General features: G+C 48.4%; 1 protein-coding gene across 5 annotated transcripts in view; it reads right to left on the bottom strand.

The window, feature by feature from the left end:
- Positions 1–22,880, bottom strand: part of cbfa2t3 (CBFA2/RUNX1 partner transcriptional co-repressor 3) — a 156,586-nt gene extending 133,706 nt beyond the window's left edge. For 2 of the 5 annotated variants that reach the window (XR_015857355.1, XM_088370118.1), the window contains exons 1-3: positions 22,721–22,880; positions 20,035–20,156; positions 17,959–18,081 (exon numbers count right to left, since the gene is read on the bottom strand). The gene's annotated coding sequence lies outside the window, so the exon portion shown is untranslated. Of the gene's footprint in view, positions 1–17,958; positions 18,082–20,034; positions 20,157–21,872; positions 22,024–22,173; positions 22,333–22,411; positions 22,700–22,720 lie in introns of those variants that run through there. The other 3 variants (XM_088370120.1, XM_088370119.1, XM_088370121.1) reach the window with 3 other exon arrangements.
- Positions 22,881–24,062: the final 1,182 nt, after the last annotated feature.

Genomic DNA, 24,062 nt, shown 5'->3' with positions numbered 1-24,062 from the left:
CACTATTTTTATCCGTTTACTTATCTATTTCTATCTACTTTTTACTTATCGTTTTTGTTTTATTTACTTATCTACTTCTATATCTGTATCTATTTTATCTATTTAATTATCTAATTTTATCCATCCCTCCTTCCATCCATCCATCCAGCCACTATTTTTATCTGTTCACTTATCTATTTTTTACTTATCAATTTTGATTTATTTACTTATCTACTTCTATATACTTATCTATTTTGTCTATTTAATTATCTAATTTTATCCATCCCTCCATCCATCCATCCATCCAGCCACTATTATCATCAGTCTATTTATCTATTTTTTATCTACTTATCTATGCACTTAACTATTTACTTATTCAGATATTTAGTGATGTATTTTTACATATTTACTTATCTTATTCTCTCTATTCGGTATCAGTCTCAAAAGTCTCGAGTCTGGACGTTAGGTCGTCTTCCCACCACATTTTCTGTAGCTGGTGAGCCCATTCCATAAGAGACAAACGTGGCCTCAGATGTTACAGGTGTGGGCCGGATCTGGTGATGGTGGGGACATCCAATGCGGTCCCGGCGTCATCCAGACGTGGCTGAGGCGGTCCCGGCGTCGTCCAGGCGCATCCGAGGCAGTCCTTCCTTTGTCCAGGTGCATCCAGGGCAGTACTGGCTTCATCCAGGCAATCCCAACTTCGTCCAGGCTAACCCAAGACATCCTGGTTTTGTCCAGGTGTATCCAAGGCGTGGTCCAGGCGCATCCGAGGCGGTCCCTGCATTGTACAGGCGCATTCAAGGCGGCCCTGGCGTGGTCCAGGCGCATCCAAGCCGCATCTAAGGCGCATCCAAGACAGTCCCGCTGTCGTCCAGGGGGATCCAAGATGATCCCGGCGTCGTCCAGGCGCATGCAAGACGGTACCGGCTTCGTCCAGGCGCATCCAAGCCGGTCTCTGCGTCGTCCAAGGCGCATCCAAGAGGGTCCTGGCATCGTCCAGGCGCATCCAAGGCGCATCCAAGGCAGTGCCGTCGTAGTCTGGGCGAATGCAGGATGCATGCAAGGCGCATTCAAGGCGGTCCCAACGTCGTCCAGGCGCAATCAAGGCGGTCCAGGCGCATGCAAGGCGGTCCTGGCGTCCAGGCGCATCCAAAGTCCAGCCGATCTCCAGGCGCATCCAAGAAGCATCAGGCGTCGTCCAAGCGCATTCAAGGCAATCCCAGCGGCGTCTAAGTGCATCCAAGACGCTCCCGCTGTCATCCAGGCGCATCAAAGAAGCATCCAAGGCGCATCCAAGGTGGTCCCAGCGACGTTCGGGCGCATCCTAGACGGTTCCGTCGTTGTACAGGCGCATCCAAAGCAGTTTCGGCGTTGACCAGGTTCATCCAAAGCGGTCCCGGCGTCCTCCAGGCGCATCTAAGCCAGTCTCAGTGTCATCCAGGCGCATACAAGATGATCCCTGCGTCGTCCAAGGCGAATCCAAGGCGGTTCCGGCTTCGTCTAGGCACATCCAAGGCAGTCCTGGCGAGGTCCAGAAGCATTCAAGGAGTATCTAAGGCAGTCCCGGCATCGTCTAGGCGCATCTGAGGCAGTCCCGGCATCATCCAGGCTCAACCAAGGCGGTCCCAATGTTCAGGCGCATGCAAGGTGGTACCAGCATCGTCCAGGCACATCCAAGACAGTCCCGGCGTTGTCCAGGTGCATCCAAAGAAGTCAAAGCAGCGTCCAGGCGCACCCATAGCTGTGCTGACGTCGTCCAGGCGCATTCAAGGCAGTCCAAGCGTTTTCCAGGTGCATCCAAGGTGCATTTAGAACGGTTCCCAGGGTCGTCCAAAAGCTTCCAAGGTTGATTAAAAGTAAATCCAAGGCACATCCAAGGCACATCCAAGGCGGTCCCGACGGACCCTCCTCTCCAGCACCCCTGAATAGACCTCACCAGGGAGGCTGAGGAGTGTGATTCCCCTGTAATTGGAACACACCCTCCGGTCCCCCTTCTTAAAGAGGGGAACCACCACCCCAGTCTGCCAATCCAGAGGCACTGTCCCCGATGTCCATGCAACGTTGTAGAGGCGTGTCAGCCATGACAGCCCCACAACATCCAGAGCCTTTAAGGACTCCGGGCGGATCTCATCCACCCCCGGGGCCTTGCCACCGAGGTGTTTTTTAACTACCTCAGTGACTTTGACCCCAGAGATTGGAGAATCCGCCTCAGAGTCTCCAGGCCCTGCTTCCTCAACGGAAGGCGTGTAGGGGGAATTGAGGAGGTCTTCGAAGTTTTCTCCCCACCAACTCACGACGTCCCGGGTCGAGGTCAGCAGCACGCCATCCCCACTGTAAACAGTGTTGACGTTGCACTGCTTCGCTCCTGAGACGCCGGATGGTGGACCAGAATTTCCTCGAAGCCGTCCGAGAGTCATTCTCCATGGCCTCGCCAAACTCATCCAAGGTGCATCAAAGGCGCATCAGAGGCGGTCCGGCCAAGTCCAGGTCCATCCAAGGCGGTCCCGGCGTCTTCCAGGCCCATCCAAGGCAGTCCCAGCGTCTTCCAGACGCATCCAAGGCGGTCTCGGGGTTGTCCAGGCGCACAGTAGGCGGCCCCGTCATCGTCCGTGCACATTCAGAGCGGCTTCGACGTTGATCAGGCGCATCCGAATTGTTCCCAGCGTCATCCAGGCACATCTAAGGTGATCCCGGCGTCGTCCAGGGCGCATCCAAGGCGGTCCTGGCGTTGTCTAGGCCCATCCAAGGGAGTCCCGGCATCATCCAGGCACATCCAAAGCGGTGCTGGCGTCGTCCAGGCGCTTCCAAGGTGCATCCAAGGCTCATCCAAGGCAGTCCCGGCGTTGTCCAGGCGCATCCAAGCCGGAACCGGCGTCGTCCAGGCGCATTCAAAGCCGGTCTCAGTGTCATCCTGGCGCATACAAGATGATCCCTGAGTCGTCCAAGGTGAATCAGGGGCGGTCCTGGCTTCGTCTAGACACATCCAAGGCAGTCCTGTCGAGGTCCAGAAGCATTCAAGGAGTATCTAAGGTAGTCCCGGCATCGTCCAGGCGCATCCGAGGCAGTCCCAGCATCATCCAGGCTCAACCAAGGCGGTCCCAATGTTCAGGCGCATGCAAGGTGGTACCAGCATAGTCCAGGCACATCCAAGACAGTCCCGGCGTTGTCCAGGTGCATCCAAAGAAGTCAAAGCAGCGTCCAGGCGCACCCATAGCTATACTGATGTCGTCCAGGCGCATCCAAGGCAGTCCAAGCGTTGTCCAGGTGCATCCAAGGAGCATTTAGAACGGTTCCCAGGGTCGTCCAAAAGCTTCCAAGGTTGATTAAAAGTAAATCCAAGGCACATCCAAGGCGGTCCCGACGGACCCTCCTCTCCAGCACCCCTGAATAGACCTCACCAGGGAGGCTGAGGAGTGTGATTCCCCTGTAATTGGAACACACCCTCCGGTCCCCCTTCTTAAAGAGGGGAACCACCACCCCAGTCTGCCAATCCAGAGGCACTGTCCCCGATGTCCACGCAACGTTGTAGAGGCGTGTCAGCAGTGACAGCCCCACAACATCCAGAGCCTTTAAGAACTCCGGGCGGATCTCATCCACCCCCGGGGCCTTGCCACCGAGGAGTTTTTTAACTACCTCAGTGACTTCGACCCCAGAGATTGGAGAATCCGCCTCAGAGTCTCCAGGCCCTGCTTCCTCAACGGAAGGCGTGTAGGTGGAATTGAGGAGGTCTTCGAAGTATTCTCCCCACCGACTCACGACGTCCCGGGTCGAGGTCAGCAGCACGCCATCCCCACTGTAAACAGTGTTGACATTGCACTGCTTCGCTCCTGAGACGCCGGATGGTGGACCAGAATTTCCTCGAAGCCGTCCGAGAGTCATTCTCCATGGCCTCGCCAAACGCATCCAAGGTGCATCAAAGGCGCATCAGAGGCGGTCCGGCCAAGTCCAGGTCCATCCAAGGCGGTCCCGGCGTCTTCCAGGCCCATCCAAGGCAGTCCCAGCGTCTTCCAGACGCATCCAAGGCGATCTCGGGGTTGTCCAGGCGCACACTAGGCGGCCCCGTAATCGTCCGTGCACATTCAGAGCGGCTTCGACGTTGACCAGGCGCATCTGAATTGGTCCCAGTGTCATCCAGGCACATCTAAGGTGATCCCAGCGTCGTCCAGGGCGCATCCAAGGCGGTCCTGGCGTTGTCCAGGCCCATCCAAGGGAGTCCCGGCGTCATCCAGGCACATCCAAAGCGGTGCCGGCGTCGTCCAGGCGCTTCCAAGGTGCATCCAAGGCTCATCCAAGGCAGTCCAGGCGTTGTCCAGGCGCATCCAAGCCGGAACCGGCGTCGTCCAGGCGCATTCAAAGCCGGTCTCAGTGTCATCCTGGCGCATACAAGATGATCCCTGAGTCGTCCAAGGTAAATCCAAGGCGGTCCTGGCTTCGTCTAGACACATCCAAGGCAGTCCTGTCGAGGTCCAGAAGCATTCAAGGAGTATCTAAGGCAGTCCCGGCATCGTCCAGCCGCATCCGAGGCAGTCCCAGCATCATCCAGGCTCAACCAAGGCGGTCCCAATGTTCAGGCGCATGCAAGGTGGTACCAGCATAGTCCAGGCACATCCAAGACAGTCCCGGCGTTGTCCAGGTGCATCCAAAGAAGTCAGAGCAGCGTCCAGGCGCACCCATAGCTATACTGATGTCGTCCAGGCGCATTCAAGGCAGTCCAAGCGTTGTCCAGGTGCATCCAAGGTGCATTTAGAACGGTTCCCAGGGTCGTCCAAAAGCTTCCAAGGTTGATTAAAAGCAAATCCAAGGCACATCCAAGGCGGTCCCGACGGACCCTCCTCTCCAGCACCCCTGAATAGACCTCACCAGGGAGGCTGAGGAGTGTGATTCCCCTGTAATTGGAACACACCCTCCGGTCCCCCTTCTTAAAGAGGGGAACCACCACCCCAGTCTGCCAATCCAGAGGCACTGTCCCCGATGTCCACGCAACGTTGTAGAGGCGTGTCAGCCATGACAGCCCCACAACATCCAGAGCCTTTAAGGACTCCGGGCGGATCTCATCCACCCCCGGGGCCTTGCCACCGAGGTGTTTTTTAACTACCTCAGTGACTTTGACCCCAGAGATTGGAGAATCCGCCTCAGAGTCTCCAGGCCCTGCTTCCTCAACGGAAGGCGTGTAGGGGGAATTGAGGAGGTCTTCGAAGTTTTCTCCCCACCAACTCACGACGTCCCGGGTCGAGGTCAGCAGCACGCCATCCCCACTGTAAACAGTGTTGACGTTGCACTGCTTCGCTCCTGAGACGCCGGATGGTGGACCAGAATTTCCTCGAAGCCGTCCGAGAGTCATTCTCCATGGCCTCGCCAAACTCATCCAAGGTGCATCAAAGGCGCATCAGAGGCGGTCCGGCCAAGTCCAGGTCCATCCAAGGCGGTCCCGGCGTCTTCCAGGCCCATCCAAGGCAGTCCCAGCGTCTTCCAGACGCATCCAAGGCGGTCTCGGGGTTGTCCAGGCGCACAGTAGGCGGCCCCGTCATCGTCCGTGCACATTCAGAGCGGCTTCGACGTTGATCAGGCGCATCCGAATTGTTCCCAGCGTCATCCAGGCACATCTAAGGTGATCCCGGCGTCGTCCAGGGCGCATCCAAGGCGGTCCTGGCGTTGTCTAGGCCCATCCAAGGGAGTCCCGGCGTCATCCAGGCACATCCAAAGCGGTGCTGGCGTCGTCCAGGCGCTTCCAAGGTGCATCCAAGGCTCATCCAAGGCAGTCCCGGCGTTGTCCAGGCGCATCCAAGCCGGAACCGGCGTCGTCCAGGCGCATTCAAAGCCGGTCTCAGTGTCATCCTGGCGCATACAAGATGATCCCTGAGTCGTCCAAGGTGAATCAGGGGCGGTCCTGGCTTCGTCTAGACACATCCAAGGCAGTCCTGTCGAGGTCCAGAAGCATTCAAGGAGTATCTAAGGTAGTCCCGGCATCGTCCAGGCGCATCCGAGGCAGTCCCAGCATCATCCAGGCTCAACCAAGGCGGTCCCAATGTTCAGGCGCATGCAAGGTGGTACCAGCATAGTCCAGGCACATCCAAGACAGTCCCGGCGTTGTCCAGGTGCATCCAAAGAAGTCAAAGCAGCGTCCAGGCGCACCCATAGCTATACTGATGTCGTCCAGGCGCATCCAAGGCAGTCCAAGCGTTGTCCAGGTGCATCCAAGGAGCATTTAGAACGGTTCCCAGGGTCGTCCAAAAGCTTCCAAGGTTGATTAAAAGTAAATCCAAGGCACATCCAAGGCGGTCCCGACGGACCCTCCTCTCCAGCACCCCTGAATAGACCTCACCAGGGAGGCTGAGGAGTGTGATTCCCCTGTAATTGGAACACACCCTCCGGTCCCCCTTCTTAAAGAGGGGAACCACCACCCCAGTCTGCCAATCCAGAGGCACTGTCCCCGATGTCCACGCAACGTTGTAGAGGCGTGTCAGCAGTGACAGCCCCACAACATCCAGAGCCTTTAAGAACTCCGGGCGGATCTCATCCACCCCCGGGGCCTTGCCACCGGGGAGTTTTTTAACTACCTCAGTGACTTCGACCCCAGAGATTGGAGAATCCGCCTCAGAGTCTCCAGGCCCTGCTTCCTCAACGGAAGGCGTGTAGGTGGAATTGAGGAGGTCTTCGAAGTATTCTCCCCACCAACTCACGACGTCCCGGGTCGAGGTCAGCAGCACGCCATCCCCACTGTAAACAGTGTTGACATTGCACTGCTTCGCTCCTGAGACGCCGGATGGTGGACCAGAATTTCCTCGAAGCCGTCCGAGAGTCATTCTCCATGGCCTCGCCAAACGCATCCAAGGTGCATCAAAGGCGCATCAGAGGCGGTCCGGCCAAGTCCAGGTCCATCCAAGGCGGTCCCGGCGTCTTCCAGGCCCATCCAAGGCAGTCCCAGCGTCTTCCAGACGCATCCAAGGCGATCTCGGGGTTGTCCAGGCGCACACTAGGCGGCCCCGTAATCGTCCGTGCACATTCAGAGCGGCTTCGACGTTGACCAGGCGCATCCGAATTGGTCCCAGTGTCATCCAGGCACATCTAAGGTGATCCCAGCGTCGTCCAGGGCGCATCCAAGGCGGTCCTGGCGTTGTCCAGGCCCATCCAAGGGAGTCCCGGCGTCATCCAGGCACATCCAAAGCGGTGCCGGCGTCGTCCAGGCGCTTCCAAGGTGCATCCAAGGCTCATCCAAGGCAGTCCAGGCGTTGTCCAGGCGCATCCAAGCCGGAACCGGCGTCGTCCAGGCGCATTCAAAGCCGGTCTCAGTGTCATCCTGGCGCATACAAGATGATCCCTGAGTCGTCCAAGGTGAATCCAAGGCGGTCCTGGCTTCGTCTAGACACATCCAAGGCAGTCCTGTCGAGGTCCAGAAGCATTCAAGGAGTATCTAAGGCAGTCCCGGCATCGTCCAGCCGCATCCGAGGCAGTCCCAGCATCACCCAGGCTCAACCAAGGCGGTCCCAACGTTCAGGCGCATGCAAGGTGGTACCAGCATAGTCCAGGCACATCCAAGACAGTCCCGGCGTTGTCCAGGTGCATCCAAAGAAGTCAGAGCAGCGTCCAGGCGCACCCATAGCTATACTGATGTCGTCCAGGCGCATTCAAGGCAGTCCAAGCGTTGTCCAGGTGCATCCAAGGTGCATTTAGAACGGTTCCCAGGGTCGTCCAAAAGCTTCCAAGGTTGATTAAAAGCAAATCCAAGGCACATCCAAGGCGGTCCCGACGGACCCTCCTCTCCAGCACCCCTGAATAGACCTCACCAGGGAGGCTGAGGAGTGTGATTCCCCTGTAATTGGAACACACCCTCCGGTCCCCCTTCTTAAAGAGGGGAACCACCACCCCAGTCTGCCAATCCAGAGGCACTGTCCCCGATGTCCACGCAACGTTGTAGAGGTGTGTCAGCCATGACAGCCCCACAACATCCAGAGCCTTTAAGAACTCCGGGTGGATCTCATCCACCCCCGGGGCCTTGCCACCGAGGAGTTTTTTAACTACCTCAGTGACTTCGACCCCAGAGATTGGAGAATCCGCCTCAGAGTCTCCAGGCCCTGCTTCCACAACGGAAGGCGTGTAGGTGGAATTGAGGAGGTCTTCGAAGCATTCTCCCCACCGACTCACGACGTCCTGGGTCGAGGTCAGCAGCACGCCATCCCCACTGTAAACAGTGTTGACGTTGCACTGCTTCGCTCCTGAGACGCCGGATGGTGGACCAGAATTTCCTCGAAGCCGTCTGAGAGTCATTCTCCATGGCCTCGCCAAACGCATCCAAGGTGCATCAAAGGCACATCAGAGGCGGTCCCGGCCAAGTCCAGGTGCATCCAAGGCGGTCCCAGCGTCTTCCAGGTCCATCCAAGGCAGTCCCAGCGTCTTCCAGACGCATCCAAGGCAATCTCGGGGTTGTCCAGTCGCACACTAGGCGTTCCCGTCGTCGTCCGTGCGCATCCATAGCGGTTTCGACGTTGACCAGGCGCATCCGAATTGGTCCCAGGGTCATCCAGGCACATCTAAGGTGATCCCGGCGTCGTCCAGGGCGCATCCAAGGCGGTCCTGGCGTTGTCCAGGCCCATCCAAGGGAGTCCCAGCGTCATCCAGGCACATCCAAAGCGGTACCAGCGTCGTCCAGGCGCTTTCAAGGTGCATCCAAGGCTTATCCAAGGCAGTCCCGGCTTCATCCAGGCGCATCCGAGGCGATCCCGGAGTCGTTCAAGTGCACTCACGGCAGTCTTGGCATCATCCAGGCGCATCTAAGGCTCATCCTAGGCAATCCCGGCGTTGTCCAGGAGCATCCACGGTGGTTCCGGTGTCGTCCAAGCGCTTCCAAGGTACATCCAAGGCAGTGCCGGCGTCATCCAGGCTCATCCAAGGCAGTCCCTGAGTCATCCAGCCTCATCCAAGGTGATCCCGGCGTCGTCCAGGCTCATTCCAAGAAGGTCCAGGCGTCGTCCCGGCGCATCCAAGCCACATCCAAGACGATGTCGGCGTCATTCAGGCACATTCAAGGCGGTCCTGGTGACGCACAGGCGCATCAAACGCGCATCATAGGCAGTCCCAGCATCGTCTACGCGCATCCAAGGTGGTCCCAGTGTTGTCCAGGCGCCACCAAGGCGGTCCCAGGATCGTCCAGGCGCATACAAGGCGGTCCAGGCGTTGTCCAGGCACATCCAAGACTGTCCCAGCGCCGATCAGGCGCATCCAAAGTGCATCCGAGGTGGTCCCGGTGTCGTCTAGGCGCAACAAAGGCAGTCCCTGCGTCGTCCAGGAGCATCCAAGGCGGTCTTGCCATAGTCCAGGCGCATCCATGACGCATCCGAGGCACATCCTAGGCAGTCCCGAAGTCATCCAGGCGCATCCACGGTGGTACTGGCGTAGTCCAGGCGTATCAAAGACATATCCGAGGCAGTCCCGGCGTCGTCCAGGCGCATCCAAGGTGCATCCTTGACATTCCCGTAGTCGTCCAGCCTCATCCAAGGGAGTCCTGGGGTCGTCCAGGGGCATCCAAGGCGCATCCAACGCTGTCCCGGCGTCATCCAGGCACATCAAAAGCACATCCAAGACGGTCCCAGCAACGTCCAGACACATCCAAAGCGGTCCTTGTGTCGTACAGGCGCATCAGAGGCGCATCCGAGGCGCATCCAAGCAGCATCCAAGGCAGTCCCGGCGTTGTCCAGGCGCATACAAGACGCATTCAAGGCAGTCCCGGCGTTTTTCAGGTGCATCCTAGGCGGTCCTGGCGTCGTGCAGGCGCATCCAAAGCATATCCAAGGCGGTCTCTGCGTCGTCCAGGCGCATCCAAGTCAGGCCCGGCGTCGTCCAGGCGCAACCAAGGAACATCCAAAGAAGTCCCGGCGTCGTCCAGGCGCATCCAAGGCAGTCCCGGTGTCTTCCAAGTTCATCCGAAGCATGTCCAAGGCGTTACCCGCAGCCTAGCCGCAGCCTAGCCGCAGCCTAGCCGCAGCCTGGCCGCAGCCTAGCCGCAGCCGAGCCGCAGCCGAGCCGCAGCCGAGCCGCAGCCGAGCCGCAGCCGAGCCGCAGCCGAGGCGCAGCCGAGCCGCAGCCGAGCCGCAGCCGAGGCGCAGCCAAGGCAGTCTCTTCATCATCCAGGCGCATCCAAGGCACATCTAAGGCAGTCCCGGCTTCGTCCAGGCGCATACAAGTAGGTTACGGCGTGATCCAGACGCATCCAAGGAAGTCACGGCGTGATCCAGACGCATCCAAGGCAGTCACGGCTTTGTCCAGGCGCATCCAAGGTGATACCGGCGTCTTTCAGGCCTATCCAAGGCAGTCGCGGCCTCGTCCAGGCGAATACAAGGCGCATTGATGGCGTATCCAAGGTAGTCTCGACGTTGACCAGGCGCATCCAAGGCTTATCAGAGGCGCATCCAAGACAGTGCCAGCGTCGTCCAGGCGCATCCAAGGCAGTCCCGAAGTTGCCCAAGCACATCCAAGTCTTATCCAAGGTGGTCCAGGCATCATCCAGGCACACCTAAGGAGGTCCTGGTGTCATCCAGGCGCATCCAAGGCGCAATCATGGCGCATCCAAGGCCGTCCCGGCATCGTCCAGACGCATCCAAGGCCGTCCTGGCGTCGTACAGGCGCAACCAAGGCGGTCCCGGCGTCGTCCAGGCGCATTCAACGCGGTCCCGGTGTTGTCCAGGCGCATCAAGGGCGGTCCAGACGTCACAAAGGGCATCCAAGGCAATCCCAGCGTCGTCCAGGCACATCCAAGACGGTCCCAGTGTCGTCCAGGCGCATCCAAGGTGGTCTCAGAATTATCTAGGCGCCTTGTCATCGTCCAGGCGCACCAAAGGCGGTCCCGGCGACGTCCAGGCGCAAGCAAGGCGGTCCAGGTGTCGTCCAAGCGCAACCAAGGCGGTCCCGGCGTCGTCCATACGCATCCAAGGTGATCTCGCTTTAGTCCAGGCGCATCCATGACGCATCCAAGGTGGTCCCAGTGTCATCCAGGCGCATCCAAGGCAGTCCAAGCATCGTCCAGGCGCATCCAAGGCGATCCCGGCTCCATCCAGGCGCATACAAGGCGATCCCGGCTCCATCCAGGCGCATACAAGGCGCATCCCAGGCGGTTCCTGCATCGTCCAGGCGCATGCAAGATGGTCCCTTCCTCTTCTAGGCATGTCCAAGGTGCATTCAAGGCGGTCCAAGCGTCGTCCAGGTAAATCCAAGGCAGTTCTGACGTCGTCCAGGCACACCCAAGGCTGTCCCGGAGTCATTCAGGAGCATCAGACGCGGCCCCGGCGTTGTCCAGGCCCACACAAGGCTGCCCCGGCGTCGTCCAGGCGCATCCAAGGCGGTCCCGGCGTCGGACGGGTGCAACCAAGGCCGTCCCGGCGTCGTCCAGGCGCATGCAAGGCAGTCCCGGCTTCGTCCAGTTGCATCCAAGACAGTCCCGGCTTCGTCCAGCTGCATCCAAGGCAGTCTTGGCACGGTCCAGGTGCATCCAAAGTGATCCCGGCGTCGTCTAGGCGGGCACAAGGTGGTCCCAGCGTCTTCCAGGCACATCCAGGGCAGTCCTGGCATCGTCTGGGCACATCCAAGGTTGTCCTGGCGTCGATTAGGTGCATCCAAGGTGCATCCGAGGCACATTTCAAGCCACATTTCAAGTCGTCTAGGGGCATCCTAGGTGGTCCTGGTGTCGTTCAGGGGTATTCAAGGCGCATCCAAGGTGGTCTTGTCGTTTTAGAGGCGCATCCAATGTGGTCCAAGCATCGTCGAGGTGCATCCAAGGTGATCCCGGCGTCATCCAGAAGCATCCAAAGTGATCCCGCCGTCGTCCAGGCGCATCCAATGCGGTCCCAGCGCCATCCAGGCAGGCCCGGCTTAGTGCGCCTGGACGCCGGTGGGCACCTTGGTGGCCTTGCTTCCCTGCTACTTATCTAGTTCATCTATACAATTTTTATCTATTCAAACAATTCACTTCTCTATTTACATCTATTTTACCAATTAAGTTTTCCATTTTATCTATTTCATCAATTTACGTTTCTATTTTCATCTATTTTACCTATTTACTTTACTATTTTCATGTATCTAATTAATCTACTGTTCTATTTTGATCTATTTACTTATCTATTTTGATATACTTTATCTATATACGTTTCTATTTTTATCTATTTTAACTATTTACTTTTCTATTTTTATCTATTTTATCTATTTACTTTCCTATTTTGATGTATTCTATTTGTTTTTTTCATTTTTAGTGATTTTATATACTTTATTTTCTAATTTTATCTAGTTATCTTTTTTACTTTACTAATTTTATCTATTTTATCTATTTTTTTCTATTTTATCTATTTACTTTTTTATTTTATCTACTTTATCTATTTAGTTTTCTATTTTTATCTACTTTATTTAATTTTCTAATTTTATCTAGTTAATTTACTTCACTATTTTTATCTATTTTGTCTATTTACTTTATATCTTTATCTATTTAACTACTTATCAGTTTTATCTTTTTCATCTATTTTTATCCATCAATTTTATCTATTAACTTTTCTAGTTTGATTTATTTACTTTTCGATTTTATCTATTTATTCTTCTATTTTTATCCATTTGATTTTTATTTTAAATCTATTTAATTATCTAATTTTATCTATTTACTTATCTACTTCTATATACTTATCTATTTTATCTATTTATCTATCTAATTTTATCCATCCCTCCATCCATCCATCCATCCAGCCACTATTTTTATCTATTTACTTATCTATTTTTATCTATTTATTTATCTAATTTTATCTATTTACTTATCTACTTCTATATGCTTTATTTACTTTTCTATTTTATCTATTTATTCTTCTATTTTTATCCATTTAATTTTTATTTTAAATCTTTTTAATTATCTAATTTTATCTATTTACTTATCTACTTCTATATACTTATCTATTTTATCTATCTAATTTTATCCATCCCTCCATCCATCCATCCATCCAGCCACTATTTTTATCTATTTACTTATCTATTTTTATCTATTTAATTATCTAATTTTATCTATTTACTTATCTACTTCTATATACTTATCTATTTTATCTATTTATCTATCTAATTTTATCCATCCCTCCATCCATCCATCCATCCATCCAGCCACTATTTTTATCTATTTACTTATCTATTTTTATCTATTTAACTATCCATTTTTATCTATTTATATTTCTATTTTTATATATTTATCTACCTTAGCTATTTTTATCTATTTTACTTATCCATTTTTATTTAATTACTTATCTACTTGTATATACGTATTTATTTTATCTATTTAATTATCTAATTTTATCCATCCTCCATCCATCCATCCATCCAGCCACTATTTTTATCTATTTACTTATCTATTTTTATTTATTTAACTATAAATTCATCTATTTATTTTTCTATTTTTATATATTTATCTATTTTATCTAATTTTATCTCTTTTATTTATGCATTTTTATCTATTTACTTATCTACCTCTATACACTTGTTAATGTATTTACTTTTCTATTTTTATCTATTTACTTTTCTAATTTTGTCTATTTTAATCTAGTTACTTTTCTAATTTGATCTATTTACTAATCTATTTTTAGCTATTTACTTTCGTATTTCCAGCTATTTACATCTGTTTTGATCTATTTACTTATCTATTTGTTGCTGTTTACTTATCAATTTTTATCTATTTTCTTATCTACTCACACTTATCGATTTAATCTATTTACTCAGCTAATTTTTTCTATTTACTGCTTTTATCTATTTGTCTATTTACTTCAAGGCGCATCCGAGGCGGCCCCGGCGTTGTCCAGGCGCACACAAGGCGGTTCCGGCGTCGTCTAGGTGCGTCCAGGTGCATCCAAGGCGCATCCAAGGCAGTCCCGGCATCATCCAGGCGCATCCAAGGCGGTCCTGGTGTCGTCCAGGGGCATCCAAGGCACATCCAAGGTGCATCCGAGGCAGTTCCAGCATCGTCCAGGCGCATCCAAGGCATTCCCGACGTCCTCCAGGCGCATCCAAGGCAGTCCCAGCGTCGTCCAGGTGCAACCAAGGCAATCCCGACGTCGTCCAAGCGCATACAAGGCGGTCCCGGTGTTGTCCAGGCGCATCAAGGGCGGTCCAGAGGTCACAAAGGGCATCCAAGGCAATCCCAGCGTCGTCCAGGCACATCCAAGACGGTCCCAATGTCGTCCAGGCGCATCCAAGGTGGTCTCAGAATTATCTAGGCGCCTTGGCAACGTCCAGGCGCACCAAAGGCGGTCCCGGCGTCGTCCAGGCGCAAGCAAGGCGGTCCAGGTGTTGTCCAAGAGCAACCAAGGCGGTCCCGGCGTCGTCCATACGCATCCAAGGCGGTCTCGCTGTAGTCCAGGCGCATCCATGACGCATCCAAGGGGGTCCCGGCGTCATCCAGGCGCATCCAAGGCGGTCCAAGCATCGTCCAGGCGCATCCAAGGCGATCCCGGCTACATCCAGGCGCATACAAGGCGCATCCCAGGCGGTTCCTGCATCGTCCAGGTGCATGCAAGATGGTCCCTGCCTCTTCCAGGCATGTCTAAGGCGCATTCAAGGCGGTCCAAGCGTCGTCCAGGTACATCCAAGGCAGTTCTGACGTCGTCCAGGCACACCCAAGGCTGTCCCGGAGTCATTCAGGAGCATCAGACGCGGCCCCGGCGTTGTCCAGGCCCACACAAGGCTGCCCCGGCGTCGTCCAGGCGCATCCAAGGCGGTCCCGGCGTCGGCCGGGTGCAACCAAGGCCGTCCCGGCGTCGTCCAGGCGCATGCAAGGCAGTCCCGGATTCGTCCAGCTGCATCCAAGGCAGTCCCGGCTTCGTCCAGCTGCATCCAAGGCAGTCCCGGCGTGGTCCAGGTGCATCCAAAGAGATCCCGGCGTCGTCTAGGCGGGTAAAAGGTGGTCCCAACGTCTTCCAGGCACATCCAGGGCAGTCCTGGCATCGTCTGGGCACATCCAAGGTGCATCCAGGGTGGTCCTGGCGTCCATTAGGTGCATCCAAGGTGCATCCGAGGCACATTTCAAGCCACATTTCAAGTCGTCCAGGGGCATCCTAGGTGGTCCTGGGGTCGTCCAGGGGCATCCAAAGTAGTCTTGGCGTCTTACAGGCGCATCCAATGTGGTCCAAGCATCACTGAGGCGCATCCAAGGTGATCCCGGCGTCATCCAGAAGCATCCAAGGTGATCCCGCCGTCGTCCAGGCGCATCCAAGCTGAGCTTGGCGTCAACCAGGCGCATTCAAGGCTGTCCCGGCGTCGTCCAGAGACATCCAAGGCAGTCCCAGCGGCGTCCAGACGCATTCAAGGCGGTCTCAGCGTTGTCCTGGCGCATCCAAAGCATATCCAAGGCGGTCCCGGCCTCACCCAGGCGCATTCAAGGCGCATCCAAGGCAGTCCTGGCGTCGTCCAGGCGCATCCAAGGCAATCCCGGCGTCGTCCAGGCGCATGTAAAATGGTTCTCCGGCGTCGTCCAGGCGTGACCAAGGCGATCCCAGCGTCCAAGCACGTCCAAGGCGCATTCAAGGCTCATCCAAGGCGGTCCAAGCATCGTCCAGATGCATCCAAGGCAGTTCTGACGTCGTCCAGGCACATCCAAGGTAGTTCCAAAGTCATCCAGGCGCATTCGACGCGGTCCCGGCATCGTCCAGGCGCATCCGAGGCAGGCCCGGCTTTGTCCAGGCACATCAAAGGCAGTCCTGGCGTCGACTCGGTGCATTAAAGTCAGTCGCGGAGTCGTCCAGGCGCATTCAAGGTGGTCCTGGCTTGGTCTCAGCGCATCCAAGGCGGTCCCGGCATTGTCCAGGCGCATCCCAGGCAGTCCTGGCTTGGTCCAAGCGCATCCAAGTCGGTCTTTGCTTCGTCCAGGCGCATTCGAAGCAGTCCTGGCTTCATCCAGGCACGTCCAAGGCAGCGTACCAAATTGCTCAGTGCAAAAAAAAAAACACCATTGCAAAAGACCTACCTGCAGTCGTGGATATGGTCTCCGTCATGCTGCCTCATTCACATTAAAAAAGAAATCATTTTACTTACTTTTGTTTTGTAGGATAAAATGTTTTAAATATTGTGCTTCTTACTTTGAATTGAATATTAATTATTGCTGTTATTTCATTTAATATTATGTTTGCTCATTATTTTGTATTTTCTTCAGCACAAAATGGCAGCTGGTCAAGAATGTTTAGAGTTTAAAAATTCACAATTTATTTTTTAATTTCAGGCAAAGTGATGCACATTCAATCTTTTCTGTTACAGACACAAAAACAATGTTATAATACAGTTATTCTTTACTGTAAGTTGACCTTTCTTTTTGATTTAGTTTTGTTTGCTTTAATCATTGAAGAATCATTCAAGTTTAATGTTAATAAGGGTACAAGCGTGGGGGGCTCAAAATGTTTTTTTCTCTCTGGGGGCATCAGGGAATTGATTGAGCAGCACTGATCTAAGCGCAGGCGCAGGGCAGGGCAGGGCAGGGTAGGGCAGGGCAGGGCAAGGGTGGGCAGTTTCAACCAGATGCGGGCACATGACATAGCCGCACACAAAAGACTTATGCTAGTTGCGTTAATCTGTCGATGGTGTTTTCCACCATTGATGCGCTAGCATCAAGCTAACCAACCTTAGCGTTCATCACGTTTTCTTCACATACTGTGTCAAATCTGTATTGGGTGGTTCACAGCCACCAAAATATTTGAGCCACTAAGCTTCAATCAGTTTTAGGTATACATAATATATTGTATGCTGCGAGTATTGTTATATTTTCTGCCTACAAGTGTTGCTGCAAAGTTTGTGTTCAAATATCAGTGTTATATTGCAGTTATAATGACCGCAACATTAATCTAGAATTGTTAGCATTATATGTTAGCATTAAGCTCAGACAAAACAAACATCCGGGAGATGCTAAAATACGTGTCGTACAGTGTGACTTTTGTAAATGAAATATAATGACTTACTTGTTTGCTGTTCTCCTCGAGTCTTCAGATCATAATGGCAGACGTCTTTTTGATTTAGTTTTGTTTGCTTTAATCATTGAAGAATCATTCAAGTTTAATGTTAATAAGGGTACAAGCGTGGGGGGCTCAAAATGTCTTTTTCTCCCTGGGGGGCATCAGGGAATTGATTGAGCAGCACTGAACTAAGCGCAGGCGCAGGGCATGGCATGGCAGGGGTGGGGTGGGGTGGGCAGGGCAGGGTAGGGCAGGGCAGGGCAGGGCAGGGCAGGGCAGGGCAGGGCAAGGGTGAGCAGTTTCAACCAGATGAGGGCACATGACATAGCCGCACACAAAAGACTTATGCTAGTTGCGTTAATCTGTCGATGGTGTTTTCCACCATTGATGCGTTGGCATCAAGCTAACCAACCTTAGCATTCATCACATTTTCTTCACATACTGTGTCAAATCTGTATTGGGTGGTTCGCAGCCACCAAAATATTTGAGCCACTAAGCTTCAATCAATTTTTGGTATACATAATATATTGTATGCTGTGAGTATTGTTATATTTTCTGCCTACAAGTGTTGCTGCCAAGTTTGTGTTCAAATATCAGTGATATATTGGAGTTATAATGACTAACATTAATCTAGAATTGTTAGCATGGTTGTGTTAGTCTGTCGATGGTGTTTTCCATAATGCGTTAGCATCAAGCTAACCAAGCTTAGCATTCATCACATTTTCTTCACACACAGTGTCAAATCTGTATTGGGTGGTTCGCAATCACCAAAATATTTGAGCCCCTAAGCTTCAATCACTTTTTAGAATACATAATATATGCCTCTGAGTTTAGTTATATTTTCTGTCTACAAGTGTTGCTGTAAAGTTTGTGTTCAAATATCAGTTATATTGGAGTTATATGACTGCAACCTTAATCTAGAATTGTTAGCATTGTATGTTAGCATTAAGCTCAGACAAAACTAAAACATCCGGGAGTTGCTAAAATACTTGTCGTACAGTGTGACTTTTGTAAATGAGAAATAATGACTTACTTGTTTGCTGTTCTTCTCAAGTATTCAGATCATAATGGCTGACGTAATTTTTGGAACTCCAAATGAACATATGGAATTTACAGTAGACATTGAAAGGCAGGCAAATGCAACTCGTGCAGCCCCCTAAAAAAAATTACAAAAGGAAAATAGTTCATTTAATTTATTTTTTACGTTATAAAAACCTACAGTCATAGCATAATTGAAAAGAATGTAAAGAATTAAATAAAAACAGCTTGCACATAATGATTTCATGCTTGTAACAGACTTGAGCCTATATATGGTCTGCAGAAACGAGCTCTAAGAGTAATATGTTGTGTACATCCGAAACGTTCATCTCAGCCTCTTTTTACTCAGCGAGGTATCCTCACTGTTTTTCAAGTCAATCATCTTCAAATTGGTCTCTTGCTTCATGGCTCATTGGGGAGAACCCTTCCCCTATTTTTTCATAACTTATTTAGACAGAATTCTCAGGTCCATAATTACCCCACATGCAGCTCAAATGACCTCAGACCACCAATAGCCCGTACAGCCCAAACTCAATTTAACATACTAGGCTACAGCGGGTCAAAGATTTACAATTCGCTTCCACTATTTTTATGGGCTTTTCTTACCAATTTAAGAAGGCTCTGAAATCACTTATCTTAGACACTAAATACTTTCCATATGGTATGCTAAATGAACCTGGCTGGATCCATTCATTATTCTCTTTAGTTATAGTTTTGGTGTGCTTTTTCCCTATTGTTGTATGCCTTATCCCTGTTATTAATGTTTCTTTTTTCATCTGTATGACATGTATTAGGATGCATATTTCTCTATCCATTGAAATTTTACCTTAAATGTATTCATATTTCTGGAGAATGCTACTTTGCAAGCCCCTGGAGGGTTTTTGAGACATTCTTTTTCACATGTATTTAATCTACGTACATTTTAAATGTTTTTGTATGTGAAAATAAACAAACAAAAATAATTTAAAAATTAAGCAAAAGTATACAACATGTGAAATTAGATTAACATTACTTCTCTAAAACGCTTAAACGCTCAAACTCGGCCACAATATGTCAATAATAATAATCCAGCTGGTTATCAACACTTTTGTAGAAAAGCTGATACTACCTGCAGCCGTGGATATATGGTCTCCGTCATGCTGCCTTATTTTCATTAAAAAAACAGCACAAATTGTTTTATTTATTTTTGTTTTGTAGGTTAAAATGTTTTATATATTGTGCTCCAGAGTTAATGGTGCTAATTACTTTGAATTGAATATTATTTATTGCTGTTATTTAATATTATGTATGTTAATTATTATTTTATTGTATTTTTTTAGCATAAAATGGCAGTTGGTCAAGAATGTTTAGCATTTAAATAATCATAATTTATCTTAATTTCAGGCAAAGTGATGCACATTGAATCTGTTCTGTTACAAACTAAAAAACAATGTTATTCTTTATTGTAAGTTGATCTTTCTTTTTTATTTATTTTTTGTTTTCTTTAATCATTAAAGAAACATTAAAGTTTAATGTTGATAATGGTACAAGCTTGGGGTGGCGTAAAATGTTTTCTTCTCCCTAGGGGGGGCATCTCAGAAAATGATTGAGAAACACTGATCTCAACGCAGGCGCAGGGCAGGGCAGGCAGTTTCAACCAGATGCAGGCACATGACATAGCTGCAAACAAAAGACTGATGCTGGTTGTGTTAGTCTGTCGATGGTGCTTTCAATAATGCGTTAGCATCAAGCTAACCAAGCTTAGCATTCATCACATTTTCTTCACATACTGTGTCAAATCTGTATTGGGTGGTTCGCAGTCACCAGCATATTTGAGCCACTAAACATCAATCAATTTTTAGTATACATAATATATGCACGTGAGTATTGTTATATTTTCTGCCTACAAGTGTTGCTGCAAAGTTTGTGATCAAATATTGGTGTTATATTGGAGTTATAACAACTGCAACGTTGATCTATAATTGTTAGCATTGTATGTTAACATTAAGCTCAGACAAAACTAAAACATCTGGGAGATGCTAAAATACTTGTCGTAAAGTGTGACTTTTGTAAATGAGTAATAATGACTTACTTGTTTGCTGTTCTCAAGTATTCAGATCATAATGGCTGACGTAATTTTGGAACTCCAAATGAACACACATGGAACATCCACTACACCATTGAAATGCAGGCAAATGCAACTCGCGCAGGCCCCTAAAAAAAACAATACAAAACAAAAATAGTTTATTTTGTTTGTTTTTTACTTCATAAAAACCTACAGTAATAGCATAATTGAAAAGAATGTAAAGAATTACAGAAAGGGTTGTACATAATGGTTTCATGCTTCAGTATAATACAAAGAGTTGAGCCACTAAACTTCAATCAGTTATTAGTATACATAATATACGGGACTGTCTCAGGAAATTAGAATATTGTGATAAAGTTCTTTATTTTCTGTAATGCAATTAAAGAAACAAAAATGTTGTACATTCTGGATTCATTACAAATCAACTGAAATATTGCAAGCCTTTCATTATTTTAATGTTGCTGATTATGGCATAGAGCTTAAGAAAACTCAAATATCCTTTGTCAAAATATTAGAATATCATGAAATAGTATACTAGTAAGGTAACGCAATCAAAACTAAACCACGTTTTCCCTTCTGTGTTCTGACCAACAGCCGGGGGTAAAAAGAGCATAACCATCCGAGCCAACCCCCGATACAGTCCTCAGGCTCCCCAACAATAGCGGTAGCAGTTTGCATTATTTTATTGCAAAGTTTTTCCTTATTCAGATTTGTTTCAAGATTAGTTACAGTTAGACTTCACTTTAATGTTTAATGCAGTTATTGCAATTTTGTTGTTTTATCACAGTAGATTGGTTTATTTACATTTTAAAAACCAGTAGCCATTCATCTACAAATATAATTGCACTTTAGTTTACATATTTAAATGTTCAGATATTAAGATGTGACACAGATTTTGCATGATTTGATAGAGGCAAAATAATATGCTTACTCTTTCAAATATAGTAGTATAATCATTTGTTTCAGATGTAATTATTTTCTGAATAAAAATTAAATTTGGTGTTCAAAAAGTCATTTTTCAAACCTGAGTCTTGTAAAAGAGGGGGTCGTCTTGTAATCGGTGTCGTATTATATTTGGGCCAATACAGTAATATGAAATTAGATTAACATTACTTCTCTAAAACGCTTAAACCCTCAAACTCGGCCACAATATGGCAATATTAATATTCCAGCTGGTTATCAACACTTTTGGGCAGTCAAAGACACTAGAATACTGTATGAACATCAATTGAAAACGAAGCAACACGGCACATAATATTTTCAAATAGACGAGATAAACACATTTTTCACGAGACATACTTTTAGGTTTGCCCATATTTAAGGGCAAGCCTATAAATCATTCTAATATTACACACCATTTCCATACATTTGTAGAGCAGTTTAGAGGGGAAAAATCGTGAAGTATGGTAGGCCAAGCTACAAGCTAAAACTCCGTCGTGTTGCCCCGAATATGCTGTTAGCGCTAAACTACGCGCGAACGAGAACAATTACTACAATACTACCAATATTAGTACAATAGTCCATCGTATCATTTAATAAAGTCGTTTATTATTAAACTCTCCATATTATTACAATTGTTGGTAGTAGTTAACATCGTTCTTACCTCATGAGTTTCAACGCAATTTAAAAAGGAGACAGCCGCCAATTGATGACACACACCTGCGCAGTTCACAGTTAAACTCTGCCACAATATGGCAATATTAATATTCCAGCTGGTTATTAACACTTTTGGGCAGTCAAAGAAACCAAAAATATTGTATGAAGATCAACCAATTGAAAGCGAAGCAACACGGCACATCATATTTTCAAATTAACGAGATAAACACGTTTTTAACGAGACATACCTTTAGGTTTGCCCATATTTAGGGGCAAGTCTACCAATCATTCTAACAGTACAAATCATTTCCATACATTTGTAGAGCAGTTTAGAGGGGGAAAAAATGTGAAGTATGGTAGGCCAAGCTACAAGCTAAAACTCCGTCGTGTTGCCCCGAATGCTGTGTTCGCGCTAACGCGTGAACGAGAACAATTGCTACAATACTACGAATATTAGTACAATAGTTCATCGTATCATTTAATAAAGTTGTTTATTATTCAACTCTCCATATTATTACGATTGTTTGTAATAGTTAACATCGTTCTTACCTCATGCGTTTCAATGCTATTTAAAAAGGAGACAGCCGGCAATTGATTACACACACCTGCGCAATTCACAGTTAAACTCGGCCACAATATGGCAATATTAATATTCCAGCTGGTTAACACTTTTGGGCAGTCAAAGACACCAAAAATACTTTATTAACATCAACCAATTGAAAACGAAGCAACACGGCACATCATATTTTCAAATAAACGAGATGAACACATTTTTAACGAGACTTACCTTTAGGTTTGACCATTTTCAGGGGCAAGTCTATAAACCATTCTAACAGTACACACTATTTCCACACATTTGTAGAGCACTTTAGAGGGAAAAAATCGTGAAGGATGGTAGGCCAAGCTACAAGCTAAAACTCCGTCGTGGTGCTCCGAATGCTGTGTTAGCGCTAAGCTACGCGCGAACGAGAACAATTACTACAATACTACCAATATTAGTACAATAGTTCATCGTATCATTTAATAAAGTTATTATTTAACTCTCCATATTATTACGATTGTTGGTAGTAGTTAATTTACAATACATCGTTCTTACCTCATGCGTTTCACCGCTATTTTGAATGGAGGCAGCCGGCATGTGATTACACCTGCGCTAGTGTTGGACGGTGAGTGAACGATTCGGATAAAAGGAAGAACTCTTTTCAATGAACGAATTACTTCCTAACGTGATTCGTTCTTTTTTCCTTTCATATACAACTTCAACCAGTAGATGTCAGTAATGCCCATTGAAGCTGGTGCTACCCAGCCGTAAAACAAAACGAAGAAGAAAATCAGCCAATCAGCAGCGCCAGCGAGCGTTACATGGAGGAGGGACTTTCCGAGTCAGTGACGTAACTTCCCGTTCATGAACGAATCGTCAATTGAGATTCGTTCAATCTGAGATTCGTTCACCAACTAACGAATCTGAGATTGATTGAATCACTCAGTTAGTGAATCACTCAGTGAGTGAATCACTCACTGAGTGATTCGCATTTCCAGTTCGCCGCGAGAACGGATCAGTGAGGGAACGAATCCTGGCTTTCCCGTTTGCGAGACAATGAGTGAACTGCCTTCCTGTGCATCAACGGATCAGTCAGTAAATATGTTGCGTCTCCTGGCGTAAACTATGTAAGCCAGAATGTACATTTACGATTTACTTATAGTCGGTTTTAAATAACGTGTATGCATATATATGCCTAAATGTTGTTATTCAATATATGCACTGCAGTTTCACATTAGATTGCTGGTTTGAGATGTACTTTTATTATTATTATTATTATTATTTTAATAGACATTTATGTTATAACTTGTCTGTTTTTTTGTTCCTTGTTTTTATATTCACCAATTAAAACTTAAAAATCAGACATTTGGTTAACTGCTTTATATGACAATATGTGTGTGTTTTGCGTTGTTGTATGAGTTGGTGTCCCCCAAAATAACAAATGTCGGCATAACGGGTTTTTTTTCAACCTTTTATTCAAACACAAACACATTCGGTGTAATAACACCATCAACTACAAGCCAACAAATACAAAACTAAAATATCAATGTCAACATAACGTGTGTCGGGTGGCAATGGCATAGCAGCAATGCTGTCTGTCACTCACTCCTGAATCTACGCGAACGACCAATCAGCAGCGCCAGCGAGGGTTAGATGGAGGAGGGACTTTACGAATCATGACGTAATTTTCCGTTCACGAACGAGTCAGTGACGCAACTTCCCGTTCACGACCGGGTGATAGAAAGAAATGTGTTAATTACCCGAGCCAATTATTATCATATATAATAATTTGGGGGTAGTTGTATTGTTTGATGTGTATGGGTTATTTCCACTGGATATTATTTAAAAAAAAAACAAAAAAAAAGCCGTATCATTTTGTGTGTTTGTGTGTGGGGGG

Source organism: Syngnathus floridae, chromosome 3, assembly GCF_059516105.1.
Source record: "Syngnathus floridae isolate MCC-2025c chromosome 3, RoL_Sflo_1.0, whole genome shotgun sequence".
NCBI classification, from domain to species: Eukaryota; Metazoa; Chordata; class Actinopteri; order Syngnathiformes; family Syngnathidae; genus Syngnathus; species Syngnathus floridae.
The sequence above is the reverse complement of the archived record's forward strand: the minus strand, read 5'-3'. Positions and strand labels throughout refer to the sequence as shown.